The sequence below is a fragment of the Aegilops tauschii genome, chromosome 2 (genome assembly GCF_002575655.3).
Source record: "Aegilops tauschii subsp. strangulata cultivar AL8/78 chromosome 2, Aet v6.0, whole genome shotgun sequence".
Lineage (NCBI taxonomy): Eukaryota > Viridiplantae > Streptophyta > Magnoliopsida > Poales > Poaceae > Aegilops > Aegilops tauschii.
Genome location: NC_053036.3, coordinates 393,288,095 through 393,303,572, shown reverse-complemented (window position 1 = coordinate 393,303,572; position 15,478 = coordinate 393,288,095).

Sequence of the window (15,478 nt, the reverse complement as noted above, 5' to 3'; positions counted from 1 at the left end):
AACATCGGCATGCATCCTCATCTCTCGGAGTTGCGGTTATTCCTAACGCTAGCTCCCTACTTGTGGTTATTTCTCTCTTAGTATTTACTTGCTTTATATTGTGCTTAACTATCTATTTACTTGTTGTAGTTGTTCACCTTGCTTAGCACTAGAATCACCTTTGCAATTGTTAGGTCCACTTTCATCTTCCGCAATATTGCCTAAAATTGCTAATTAAAATTTGTAACTGTACCTATTCACCCCCTCTAGGTCCATCTCGATCCTTTCAATGATGCCTCTCATTCCTATTATTCCTATGCGCTCCTTCATGTTCCTTTTGTTTGCCAAATCTCTTTAGGAAATATAAAAACATACATATGCATATCTTCATATGATATGAGATTTCCATTTTGAGACATGAAAAGGAAGAAATGGGACCTAAGAGTAGTGGGCATGGGAATATGATGGAATGCTAAAGCTCTCTCAGTTCCTAGTGCAACGCTGAAAGAGGCTTCGGTTGAGTTCTGATGCCTTCCATGCCTATTGTTCTTTGGTGCTCCTTGCTCTTTCTATTTGGTTGCAGAACATGAAGTAGATTCATCATATAATATGATTTGATTCAAGTTAATTCACCCTACATAGTTAGATTGCGAATTTTTGTGTTAAATGACACACATGTTTAGTCCCAGATTGTTTTGAAAATGGGTCCTTACCATGTCAAAACAATTAATCCACCTTTCAGGTTAATGTATATGAAATATACAACTCTATATATGAAAGAGGGCGTTCGTAGAACAACTTTAACACATAGAATGGCACACTAGTTCATTATGTTGAACTCATGCTAGAGACTAAATCACATCAATGAGACACCACTACCGACCAATGTAGTTACGAGTACGAGACTAAATCAGAGATCAAAAGATGGTAATATGCATAGAAAACATGTAACGATATGTGCAATGTAGATTATTTTTATCATCAATTCCTAAAGAGTTCAGACCTGAGAGCAAACTAATGGAAGGCTAGCAAAAAAGAACTCTGAATGAAACAAGATATATCAACATTCAAAAATCTTAAACTCTAATAGATTTCGTACACTTGATCATAAAACGGTGTTGTTCTTTTATATATTATTTTGGTGTGTGGGATAAGGCTTATTTCCCGACTCTTGAGCCTTGTTGTCTATTTGCATCTCAACCTGGACGATACAATCCTTGGAGGGATTGTGGACAAGCTACAAGGTTGAACTCGGAAGTACTTCGATGGGTGGAAGAAGTACCATCCTTTTTGGGATCTTTTTCTTCCTTAATTGTCTCCGAACCTTGTTCTGAAAATATTAGGTGTATAGTGAGTTTAGACAAAATATGTGATAACAATACCTTCATGTGTTTTCCACCTAGGGATCAAGGTGATGGTTTCTTTGGAGATATTTTTCCCTATATTTTCTCGTGCCATGAAGTTGCGTACAACCTCCATAATTTGAATACTAAATTACTTAAAGAAGAATAGGAATAGACACGTTTTATCATGATAAAAAACTAAATAAATTCCGGTCTTGATGATATGAGTGATCTCTTATCACGAGTTAATTACATTCTGTCGTGTAGCTCATGTTTGAAGTACCTTATGTTCCAATTTATTATCACTTCGGTGGTTCTTTTCCATTGTTTTTTTCAAGCTTACTTAAGAGGGTCTAAATTTTCTAATTTCATATTGTTTATTTGATCATAACTTATTATTCTGACATATTTTGACATTAAAAATGCAGGTATATAAAGATATTATTCTAAAATAAGGTTGGTATTGATATTATGTACCAATTTTGGATATGGATAATAAAGGTAAGTAGAAGAGATCTGTATGCAGGTGCCCGAAATTAAGAGCTAAGGACCATAGTATAGGGCCGGTGAATATGTGGCCCTATTATCATTGACAATAGAATGGAGCCCACATGCACCAGGTTTATTCATTGCTTTATCCTTCAAGGTCCTGGATATGCTGCACCACCCATTATTTATACCTCAAAGCAAAAACACTTTGTCCAACATTTCAATCTTGTTGTACGAGAGTTTTTGTTTAGTTACATTTTTAGGCACTAAAACTAAGAGGGGAATAGGAATAAAGAGAGAGCTCAAGAGCACCTATAGTGTTGGGGGTGCATATATTTCAGATGGATCCTTTCCCGATGCCTCCCATTCCCACTGTTCTTGTGCACTCCGTCCTCTTCCTTTTGGCTTATGGGACAGCTTTGATGGAGAAACCATATGCATGTGTCCAAATATTTGGATGACATGAGACCTAGAAGGCGACCCTGAAAAGGGAAGATTGTATGGTCTTAAATTAGTGGAAATGGGGACTTGGAGGAAACCCTAAATTGCTCGGTTTTCACCTCTATTGTTGAAGGTTAGAATTGAGTATGGCGTTTTCCAATGCCTCCCATTCATACTATTCTAAAGCACTCATTCCTCTTTCTTTTTTTGGCTTGTTCTGTTGCTTTAGCTTAAAATCAACTATATGTTTGCACATATTCAATGAGAAATATCAAAAGCGAGCTAGGAAGAGGAAGAAAGGGAGGGTGTAAGGGAAGTGGGGATGAGAACATAGAGGAAACCATAACTTTAATGGTTCTTTACCTCTTTTCTTGAGGTGGAAATTCAGTTTGGCGTTTCCGGATGCCTCTCATTCCATTGTTCTTAGGCGCTCCTTCCTATTCCTTTTTGTTTGCTAAATAACTTTAGGAAATAAAATAAAACATACATATGCATATATTCATATGATATGAGATGTCCATTGTGAGACATGAAAAGGAAGAAATGCGGACCTAAGAGTCGTGGACATGGAAACATGACAGAATGCCAAAGCTCTGTAACATCCTGGTTTTTGGCCCTTTTATTTTTCTTGTTGATTTATTGGTTTTTGCTTTGATTTTTCTTTTTGGAGTGGATCTGTGGCCTTGCAGCCTGGGAGATCATCATCATCTCTTCTCCCAAGTGACTCATTATCCTCAAAACTTTCCCTACATCAAGTTGATGTCTGCTAGGACTACGTCGGTATTTCCCCAAAGAGGAAGGGATGATGCAGCACGGCGACGGTAGGTATTTCCCTCAGTGATGAAACCAAGGTTATCGAAACAGTAGGAGAACCAAGCAACACAACGTAAACAGCACCTGCACACAAATAACAAATACTCGCAACCCGACGTGTAAAAGGGGTTGTCAATCCCTTTCGGGTAGTGGCGCCAGAAATTGCCAAACGGATGTGAGAGAGTAGTAAATATTGATAGATCGAACGCCAAATAAAATAAAGTGTAGAAAGGGATTTTTGTATTTTTGGTTTAATAGATCTGGAAATAAAATTAAAGGAAAATAGATCGCAAAGGCAAATAATATGAGAAAGAGACCCGGGGGCCGTAGGTTTCACTAGTGGCTTCTTTCGAGAAAAATAGCAAATGGTGGGTAAACAAATTACTGTTGGGCAATTGATAGAACTTGAAATAATCATGACGATATCCAGGCAATTATCATTATATAGGCATCACGTCCAATATTAGTAGACCGACTCCTGCCTGCATCTACTACTATTACTCCACACATCGGCCGGTATCCATCATGCATCTAGTGTATTAAGTTCATGGAGAAACGGAGTAATGCAATAAGAACGATGACATGATGTAGACAAGATCTATTTATGTAGAAATAGACCCCCATCGTTTTATCCCTAGTAGCAATGATACATACGTGTCGGTTCCCCTTTTGTCACTAGGATCAAGCACCGTAAGATCAAACCTGCTACAAAGCACCTCTTCCCATTGCAAGATAAATAGATCAAGTTGGCCAAACAAAACCCAAACATCGGAGAAGAAATACGAGGCTATAAGCAGTCATTCACATAAGAGATCAAAGAAGACTAAAATAACTTTCATGGATATAAAAAGATAGATCTGATCATAAACCCAAAGTTCATCTGATCCCAACTAACACACCGCAAAAAGAGTTACATCATATGGCTCTCCAAGAGACCATTGTATTGATAATCAAAAGAGAGAGAGGAAGCCATCTAGCTACTAACTACGGACCCGAAGGTCTACAAAGAACTACTCACGCATCATCGGAGAGGCACCAATGGACGTGGTGAACCCCTCCGTGATGGTGTCTAGATTGGATCTGGTGGTTCTGGACTCTGCGGCGGCTGGAATTGATTTTTGTCGACTCCCCTAGGGTTTCTGGAAAATTTGGGTATTTATAGAGCAAAGAGGCGGTTTAGGGGGCACCCGAGGTGGGCACAACCCACCTGGGCGCGCTTGGGCCCCCAGGCGCGCCCTGGTAGGTTGTGCTCCCCTCGGAGCACCCCCTAGGTGCTTCTTCGGCCCATTGGATGTCTTCTGGTCCAAAAAATTCTCCAAAAAGTTTTGCTGCATTTGGACTCGTTTGGTATTGATTTCCTACGATGTAAAAAACATGCAGAAACCTACAACTGGCACTTGGCACTATGTCAATAGGTTAGTACAAAAATGATATAAAATGACTGTAAAATGATTATAAAACATCCAAGATTGATAATATAACAGCATGGAACAATCAAAAATTATAGATACGTTGGAGACGTATCACATGTCATTTCCATTCTAGCTCAACCCTAAAATTCTTTTTCTCAGGAATATTCCCTTTTCTATTAAAGGAATAACCCTGTCTGCCCTAGGTTGTGAAGCAAACTATATTTTCGTCACTACCAAAATTCCCAAATAATTCTCATAATTTCTTTGGGTCATATGTTGCTCAAATATGCCCAAACTTTCCTGTCCTAGCCCAAAAATAATTCCCCAATATTTATTCTTCATTTCTGTCCAATGTGGCTTTGTGTGAAGGAAGTGCCACTTATCCTTTCTTGATTCCCCCAAACTTTTTGGGAATGCTTTTACATCCAAAATCATTGCCTCATGAAAAAATTCAACTTCATTTGCCTAGCCAACTTCCTTCAGTGATTTTTCAAAGTTTCCGTCACACAGAAGGCATTGTGAAGGAAGTACTAGCTAGGAGTTCCCAAATGAGTTGAAATTTTGCATGCTTCTTCATGTGATCATATCATTACTCTCCTCCAATTTTCAGCTCCATCCAATCATCTATATGAGCACAACTTCAATTCTTTGATTCTGTGAATATTTTCAGGTTGTGAAGCAAGTATATTTTATATTGCTTTATTTTGGCTGAAAATTTAATAGAGCATTCTCATGACCATAAAACCTCTCTCCACCAATATTGGGATCAATTCATCAAGCCCATATTTCTCTAGAATTTTTGCAAGTTTCTGGACAGAGAGGACGTTTGTGAAGCAAGTACCATTTTGGCTTGTCCATTTGGTATGAAATCTTTACACCATCTTCTTATGAACATATCATCATGATCTACCAAACTTTAGCTCAAGTGGCTTCTTCATTTGAGTGCATCATCTTGATCTCTTTTCTGGACCATTTTGGTCAGTTGCAAAGCAACTATATTAAGCCTTGGTCCATTTCTCCTCAAACTCCCCAGGATTGTAGTCCTTCCTATCCTAAACCTCCCTGACATCTTGTTTGTATCTTAACCTCACTAAGTTGATCACAGTTTCATGATATAGTTTGCAACAGCTAACTTCAGAGCTTATTTCTAACCCAACCACAGTGCCACATTTCTTTCTCTATCACCTCAGTTGCAACCTACCCTGGAGGGACTACACCCTAGACATCATTTGGCCGACCATGTGGCGGTGTATGCACTAGTGCACGCGGTGACCACTGACTTGGCATGCAGTCCGCGCGTCCAGTACGTCGTTTGCTTCGGGCTCCTCCTCTGCTCTGCGTCTCATCGAGCATGGGCGTGTCTCCCAGCTCGCTCTCGCCGTCATTTTCTTTCCGGACCCCTCTCCCCTTCGGAAACCTCCTCACCGACGCTCGCCGCCGCACGCCCACGGGAGCACAGTGGCCGACAGGGCCTTAATGGCGCCTGTCCGCTTCCTTCCCGTGCCCCTTGGCCCCCTCTGCCTTGTGAGCGTTCCCTGTGCCCCCTCCCGTTCTACCATCGAGCGAGCTCATCCCGCCACGCGTATGCGGGCATGCCCGAGCCGTGGCCACGTGTCCGCGGTCACCCCCTCTACACACCACCGGCCTCCACCCACTCCCAGTACCCCGCCCAGCCACTCCGGCGAGCTCAATGACCCTCCTAGTCCTTCCATTGCCGCCTCGGCCGCCGGCCTCCTCCTCTCAAATTCGCGGCATGCCGAGCCCCTCCCCTCCTCATTCCTCCACCAGAGAGCTCCACCACCACCCCGAGCCACCCCAACACATCTCCTTCTCCTCCGGTGGCCATTTGCCCCGAGTTCACCGATGGCCGAAGCCTTCTTCCGCCGTAGCCGACGCCATGTCCTCCCCCGCGCCCTTTGGCGAGCGAGACCTACCCTAGGCGACGCGGCTCCGTCTCCTGAGCCCGTGGGTAGGTCGGGCGCCGCCTGCAGTGGCCCGTGCTGCCGGCGAGCGCCGTCGGGGCCAGTGCTGCCCTTTGCCCCACGCGGCATCGAGGGAGGTTGAAGAAGCAGCCAGCTCGGCGGGGTCTGTCGAATTCAGGGTTCCGCAGACCCTTGAGAGGTTTGAACTCTAGGGTGCGTGCGAAGAACTCGTCCTCCCCGGTCCGCCCGCTCACCGAATCCATGGCCTAGCTCGATGAACCCAACGAACAAGAGACACATCAGTTTATCCTGGTTCAGGCCACCTTGCTGTGTAATACCCTACTCCAGCTTTGTGGTGGATTGCCTCGAGGGGCTGAGGATGAAATAGTACAGTGGCGGAACAGCCTCAGGAGGTGAGGCGTTCTTGTGCTCGACGAGCTAGTGAGCTGGTTAGGGTGGAATCGATCCTTCCCCTCTATGGTGGTGTCTAAGTCCTATTTATAGTGGCCTTGGTCCTCTCCCAAATGTAGGCGGGAAGGGATCCCGCAACGGCCAAATTCGAAGGGAGACAACTTGTACAAGCTATCCTGACAAAAGTAGTCTTCGCCTGCAAAAGCCTCTGGTGGTGACGCTGAGGTGGGCTCCGCGATGACTTCCGTCCTGCCGTCCCGGCGGTCTTGGTCTTGTTGCACCGATATGGAAACCTTTGCTTGATTCCTCGGGACCCCGCGCCTATGCTTGCCTCCTTAGCACCAAAGAGGAAACTAGTACGTTGCGCCCGCTGGCACCCGCCTGGCCTTGATCATCACGGCTCACGTCATGTGAACCTCGCGAGGTGCAGCTTGCATTGATATCTCTGCTCCTCGGGAGCCAGCCTAGGGAGGCCGCCCCTAGGGAGGTCTTAGTGTCATCTGCCTCATGAGGCTTGGCCCCACACGAGGGTCTTGAATTTGTTGTTATTGAACCTAGGCCATACCGGGCCATCGACGGAGCCATGCCATGGGCCGCAGGCAGGCAAGTCTGGGCACCCCCAGTCCCAGGACGCCGGTAGTAGCCCCTAGGCCCAAGGCGCGCTTGGACTTGGCTTCGAGGCGAAGCCAAAGGGCAAGTGCGGAGCGCCGCGGGCCCTAACCACTTGCGGCCTAAGTCGACGTGTGGCGATTGGTGGGACGTGGGTGTCTCCGCTTCCACGCTACCTCGGCAACTGCTCCTGGCTGATAAAAAGGCTGGCGCCTTCCGCGAAGCCTTCATTGCCCTTCCTTCGTCTAGCTCCAGATCCCCTTCTCCTCCTGCTCAGAAAACCTCCAGATCTGCCAATCTCATCGCAAATCAGCGACTGATGGCCACTGATAAGGCAGGATCCTCCCCCGTGGCCAGGCGTCAAGCCTCCTGGTTTGAGCCAGCTTTGAGCGCGTCCACCCTCATCGAGGAGAAGCACCTTGCCACCATGCTTCGACTGACGGCCGATAGCAGCAATGAGGGGGGAGAGACGGTGCTTCGGGTCGGCTCTGGCAAGATGGGAACCTTGGGCGGCACCTCCTACCCCTTCTTCTAGGACAACGTCTTCGCAGGGCTGGCTCCCCCCTTCTCCGGCATGTTCTACGCCGTTCTTCGCCACTACAAGCTCCACGCCCTCCATCTTCACCCCAAATCCGTCCTCCTCCTGTCAATCTTCGCTTTCTACCGCGAGGCATTTGTAGGGGTGATGCCGTCCATGGCGCTGCTCCGCCACTTCTTCTACCTTTGGGTTAACGGCTCCCAGTGCTTAGGGTGCGCCAACTTCGTCGCAGCCAATGATAGCAACACGATCTCGCTGGCCGGGTAGAAGGTGGAGGTCTTCAGGAATAGGTGGATCTTCATGGACACCAAGCACCCCTGGCTGGCACTGCCGACCTTGCAGCCGATGCCCCTGGAAGGATGGACTCACGAGAAGCTTACCGATCCCAGGGCGGAGCCATTGCTGGAGAAGATGGCGACAGACCTAAAGACTGACGACCCGAAGGCGGAGAAGCTGATGGGGGCCATGATCATCAAGGAATTCCTAACGTAGCGCCTAGCACCGCTCCAGGAGATGACCTCCGGCTGTGCCCGGATGACTTGTCCAAGGAGAAGCTAGACCAGATTGTGCGCAACCTGCTTGGGAAGGATCAGGGCTGCCCCCCGGACTCCCATCTTCCGTTGTACCGCTGCCCGGATGGGGAGAAGATTGACGCCACCATGCCTGTCTTCGACGAGCGTGCACTACTAGGGTGTCGCGACTGGTTTTTCAATAAAAATAATTATTGAGAAACCAATCCCTTTTACGGACCAGTGAGGAAGAATTCCTTCTCACTGATAGACAAAACATTGGTCACAGAAGAAAAATACCAGGAGTACTAAATATAATACAAGGTTGAGCAGGGACTGCCCAACAATTTATTACAGGCACGCCGATAAAACAATACGGCGGGTAGGGTGGCAAACTACTAACTCACGATAAAAACGGTGGTGGAGATATCACCGCGGGGCGAGTGATATGACTCCAGAAGACTACAGCTCTTCGAGCGTCGGAGTGAGGCTCGAGAAGACTTATTGCGGGTGGCGGAAGCGTAAACAACATAAGTGACCAATATCCGGGATCGCGCAGGACTGACTGGGACTCCTCTAGGCGTCGGACGCGCTATCAAACTCTTCATCCAAGAGATCGCCTTCGTCAACATCTGGCCAAATCAACAAGCCAGGTGAGTACTATGAAGTACTCGCAAGACAGTTCGGACATAAGGTATAACAAACGCAAACATGAAGCATATGAATAAGTTAACCAGTGTGATCAGACATAGAGATAATAAATACTGGGTGCCAAGCGAGGGTCTGAATGACGCCTCGAGCGGAAACTTCAGAATAGTAATACTGGTGCCAAACGAGTGTCTGAAAGACTCCTCGAGAGGAAAATGCGGAATAATAATACAGGTGCCAAACGAGTGTCTGAAAGACTCCTCGAGCGGAAAATGCGGAAATACAATGCCGCAGTCGGGCGTCGGGGCGACACCACATAAAGGGCTTATAACAGAAAGTAAAGACAGTGCATGCCGCAGTCAGACGTCTGAGCGACATCACATAAAGGGCTTATATCGAAAGTGAGAAACGAGTACACGCCACAGTCGGACGTCTGCGCGACGTCACCTAAAGGGCTTATATCACAACTCATTAATACAATAGCTCGGAGACATAATTTATCACAAGCATGAGACACAAAAATAAAGTTAGTCCATCAACTGGAATAACAATAAAACTGAGATTTTACCGCTTGAGCTTGTTTAGCGGGGGCAAGATTTTCACACGGATAGATTTGGATGTAAAGTCTACATTACTGATCATGGATACGATGATTTGGAAAGAATTGACTCTGCAGAGTTTGTACTTAACCACTGCCAACGGATTTCAGTAGTCACGGGGACTAGTTCCGTCTACGGTGTTCTGGAAGGAACACGTCTAACCAGTACACACCCAATTCAACCATCCGAAGCCAGGGATCACCCTCGGCAACATTCAGGAAAAACCCTGAGTCGGGGAGGCTACAACCTCGCGTAGCATGGGATCAAATTTCTATACGCGCGCTATAAGGGGGTGCCCCCCCTCTCGGTCCCAACCGGAAACACCCATGCCCCTGACCGAATGACTGGCTTTAATCCTGGGCCAAGGTACCATCATCCCGGCCTCTCTGTTTGGTGTGTACACGGAAAGAGGTTACCAACTTACTAAACCGTATCCTGGCAATGAGACATATGGTAGCACGGAAAGGGGAAGGGACGATAACACGGCTCCAACCATGTTAACGTCGGGAAAGTCGGATGACACAAGGCTGGCATGCTACAACAGTACCACCTCGCTGCCCTTCATGTCACCACATGATTAGGCCACCTCTCATCAGAGGTCATCGCAACCTTGGAACATGCGGGAAAAGATCGATAACGTGGCTCCAACCACGTTAACGTAGAAGAAAGTCGGATGACGCAAAGCTGGCATGCTACAACAGTACCACCTTGCCGCCCTTCATGTCACCACATGATTAGGCCACCTCTCATCAGAGGTCATCGCAACCTTGGAACAACCGGGTCGTTGCCTTACAAGCAACAAGGTATTTATCGACCCTCACATGCCACGCACAAACTTTCACATGAACATGCAAAACATCTGCCATATCAAATGTTCAAACATGCTTGCCTGGTTCGGAGAAGTCGGAGTCTAGCTCGGCGAAGTTCGCGGCTCCGTCCCCTCTCCCGGAACCTACGGCAATCACAAAACGGGGTACTAACGTGAAAACCAACACATGCACAGAAACTTTGCCAAATATTTTTCAAATAAATCCCATAAAAAACTAGACAAAATTTGGAGATTGACAAAAAAAGAATCAGTCAAAAATACCTTTTCATTAAAAAGTTATAAAGGTTTCTTTCCAGGGACCTTTCTGTAATGAAACAGAAAAGTTCCAGGGTTTTAACTGAGAAAACAGAAAACGGTTCGTTTGGAAATGCGCAAGCGCAAGAGAGAAGACGTATTTTACCCGAAGGCGCCAACAGAAAACGATTCGAGGAAATAAAACAGAGGCTGACACGCGGGGCCCGCATGTCAGGTTTGAAAGCTCGCCGGCGCCCAAAGACGGCGGTGGACGCCGGCGTCGAACCACGGCGAGTTAGGAGAAACGGAGGGTACCAAGAGCTTCAGTGTCTTCTTCCGCGTCGGTGGGTGGTGGACTCGTCCAATGGGGAGCACTACATCGACGGCGACACTATCTCCGGCGGACGGCGGTTCGGGTGAGGTTGGGGAACTCCGGTGGAGGGCTGCAAAGTACGAATTGAGGCGCGGGTCAGAACGAGGGATGCAAGGAGAGGCTACTGGCAAGAGAATGGAGACTGCGGAGCACACACGGGGGCGAATCGGGCTGGATCCCGTGGCGGATCGCGGCGGCCGGAGTCGAGGAAGGAGACCCCCTCGCGGCTCTTCCAGTGGCTGGGCGTGCTCTAGGGGAAGTGTAGGGCTGGTGGGTGCTCGAGTTGAAGCTCAGGGCCCCTATTTATAGGCAGCTCGACGGGGTGGCCGTGAACGGAGAATCTCCGGCGAGCGATTACGGCGGAGCAGTGGGTTGTCAGGGGGTTTGAGCGGTCGAGCAGCATCAGTGGCTGTTACTGGACTCGATTTGCAGCTGAACGGGGCTGGTCTGGGTGTAATGGCGTCTGTCCACGGTGAGGTGACCGCACGGGCTCAACGGCGGCAGAGAGCGCGCTCCACGCCCTGGGGTTCACGACGAGTGCGGCAGCGCATTCGGGGGAGTGGACGGCCACGCGGCGGGCTCCGGTGGTTTGGGCGGCGCTGGGTGGAGTCGGCGGCGCCGTGTCTCCCGCTGGCGTCCGCAAAGCCACCGCCGGCGTCGGTCATGGGGCGGCGCACCTTCTGCTGCTCGTCGCCGACGCCCGCAAGGTGCCAGGCACTCGTGCGGTGCAGGAACAAGAGGGCGAGGACGAGGAGCAACGCGACGCGATGGCACTGGCGAGATCGATGCCCTGTTCTGAAGAAAACGACAGTAGCCACTGAACTGAATCTCTGAATTTATCTGAATTTGACATGACCATGCACTGCAGGTGTTCGACAGTAGGTTTTGGTAAAGAGATAAATTTTTCTGGAGCTGTAACTTGGTGAGATGATCACTCAAAGCACCCAGGGGCTGCATGAATTTACTTGGAATTTTTGGAGAAGGTTTTGAATGAATTTCACCAAATTTGGCAAATCTAGTCCAAACTTGCAGCTGATGTAGTTTGAAAATTTTGAACTGGAGACCAGTGGATCTTCATGGTTCTAGGTTGGGGGTTCAAAGGACTAGGAGGGGGAAGAAGTTTGGGGCCAAAAATCAAAACAGAAAGAGGAGTTCCTTTGTAAACCTCCAAGTGCTAGAAGAGAAGACATAAATTTATTTGAATAGAATTTGAATGGAAATGATCACATGGGGAGGTTCAACTTGCTGGATTTGATGCAAATCATGGTCCAAAGGTGAGGGAAAGGTTAGGAGAGAGCATTTGCACTAATGCCATGGCAAGGAGGAATTGTTGAAAGTGGCAAAAGACTTTCCAAAAGCCATAGTGCATAATTCAAGAAGATTTACCAAAGGTTATTTTCCCAAATGAAAAACCATTTTGTCTTGAGTCCAAAAGAAAGCAAGAACCTCCAAGGTCAAAGGCAGATCTTGGGTGAATCCAAATAAAATTTTTGCCATAAAGAAAATATATGAGAGGGAGAGTTCTCTTGAAGAAAAATTTTAAATCACTCCCTTCAAGTCAAATGAAACCTTTTGAAAAATCCAATAAAAACTTGGGTGTCACAACACCTACCCCCTTAGGAAAAATCTCGTCCTCGAGATTTCTGCTGATCCTCAAATAGATATGGATACTCTGCTCGGAGGAAATCCTCCCTTTCCCATGTGGCTTCATCCTCAGTGTGGTTGCTCCACTGGACCCTGAAATTTTTTGTCGTTTTCTGACGGGTCCTCCGTTCAGACTCTTCTAAAATCTTTACTGGCCCTTCTCTGTAGGTGAGATCTGGTTGCATATCAATGTCCTCATGAGGTACATGTTTCTCCGGGTTACTCAGACATTTCCTCAACTGCGAGACGTGGAATACGTCATGGACGTCTGACAGCTCTTTGGGCAGGTCTAGTTGGTAGGCTACCGTGCCTCTTCATGCCTTCACACAAAATGGTCCAATAAATCTTGGGGCTAGTTTCCCCTTTATTTTGAACCGTTGCAGACCCCTCATAGGAGATACTCGGAGGTATACGGAATCACCAGGTTCAAAGCTGACCTCACGATGCTTCTGATCATAGTAGCTCTTTTGTCGGCTCTGTGCTGTCTTGAGTCTGTCCCTGATTTTTTTAACCTTTTCCTCGGCCTCCTTAAGCATATCTGGGCCGAAGATACGGCTGTCACCTATTTCTGACCAATTCAATGGGGTACGACACCTCCGTCCGTACAATGCTTCAAAGGGTGCCATTTGCAAGCTGGCTTGGTAACTGTTGTTGTACGCAAATTCGGCATAGGGCAAACTCTCTTCCCAACTGGATCCATAGGTGAGCACACAGGCTCTTAGCATATCCTCTAGGATTTGGTTTACACGTTCTGTTTGTCCATCTGTCTGAGGGTGGTATGCTGTACTGAAAGCCAGTCGTGTGCCCAGAGCTTGTTGTAGGTGTTCCCAAAATTTGGAGACGAATTGGGTGCCTCGATCTGATATTATAGTCTTCGGGACTCCATGCAAGCAAACTATACGGGAGACATAGAGTTTTGCCAGTCTTTGTGTGGAGTAGGTAGTCTTTACGGGAATGAAGTGAGCAACCTTGGTTAGTCGGTCTGTGATGACCCAAATGGCGTCATTTCCCCGTTGTGATCGGGGTAATCCGACAATGAAGTCCATTCCGATTTCATCCCATTTCCACTCCGGTATTCTGTTTGGCTGGAGTAGCCCTGCTGGCTTTTGATGCTCGGCCTTGATACGCTGGCATGAATCGCAACAAGCAACAAATGTGGCTATATCTCTTTTCATACCGTGCCACCAAAATCTTTCCTGGATGTCCTTGTACATTTTGGTTCCTCCAGGATGTATCGAGTATGGAGCGGTGTGGCTTTCCGTCAAGATCTGTTGCTTGAGTTCCTCAATGTTAGGTACGCAAAGTCTGTTTCGGTACCACAATGTTCCTTCACTGTCCGTGACGAATTCTGAAGTCTTACTACGGTTCATTTTCTTCTTTATGCCTTCGATACTGGGATGCCCCTGTTGAGCCTTCTTGATTTGTTCCACTAGGGTGGGTTGTATCTCCAGGTTCGATACGGTGCCCTCGGAGACTAACATCATGTTGAGCCGAGTGAACTCTCGCTGAAACTCAGGCCTCAAGTTTTGCTGACCGTCACTGTCCGGGCTGGGGTTTCGACTAAGGGCATCGGCTACTACATTTGCTTTTCCAGGGTGGTAGTGGATGCCGACGTCATAGTCTTTGACCAGTTCCAACCAGCGTCGTTGGCGTAAATTCAGCTCTGGCTGTGTGAAGATATATTTGAGGCTTTTATGGTCCGTATATGTTTCACAGCGATTTCCCAACAGAAAGTGCCTCCACTCCTTGAGTGCATGTATAACTGCTGCTAGCTCCAGGTCATGTGTTGGGTAATTTTCCTCGTGTTTTCGCAGTTGCCTGGAGGCATATGCGACAACCTTGCCGTCTTGCATTAGTACACATCCGAGACCTTTTCGGGACGCGTCACAATATACTTCAAAACTCTTGTGTATGTCTGGCACAGTTAAGACTGGTGCGGTTGTCAGCTTTTTCTTGAGTTCTTGGAAGCTCTGCTCGCATGCTTCTGTCCATACAAATTTCTTGTCCTTCTTGAGTAACCGTGTTATAGGTTTTGCCACAGTGGAGAATCCTTCAATAAACCTCCTGTAATACCCGGCCATTCCTAGGAAACTCCGCACATCTGTAACATTCGCGGGTGGCTTCCAGTCTAGTATGGCCTTGACTTTTTCTGGGTCTACGGCCACGCCTTCTTGGTTCAAAATATGGCCCAAGAACACAACTTGTCTTAGCCAAAATTCGCATTTGCTAAATTTGGCGTACAACTGATGTTTCCTCAATTCTCCCAAAACAATTCTGAGGTGCTCAGCATGCTCTTCGGGTGTCCTTGAGTAAACTAGAATATCGTCAATGAATACCACCACAAATTTGTCCATGAATTTCATGAACACTTTGTTCATGAGGTGGACGAAGTATGCGGGGGCGTTTGTTAGACCAAAAGGCATCACTGTGAACTCGTATAGCCCATATCTGGAAGTGAATGCTGTCTTGGGGATATCCTCTATTCGTACCTTCAGTTGATGGTATCCTGATCTCAAGTCAATCTTTGAAAATACTTTAGCTTGTGCGAGCTGGTCAAACAAATCATTTATCCGTGGCATCGGGTTTTTTTTTTGATGGTGACCATATTGAGGGCTCGATAGTCTATGCATAGTCTCAGTGTCCCATCCTTCTTCTTGGCGAACAATACGGGCGAACCCCATGGTG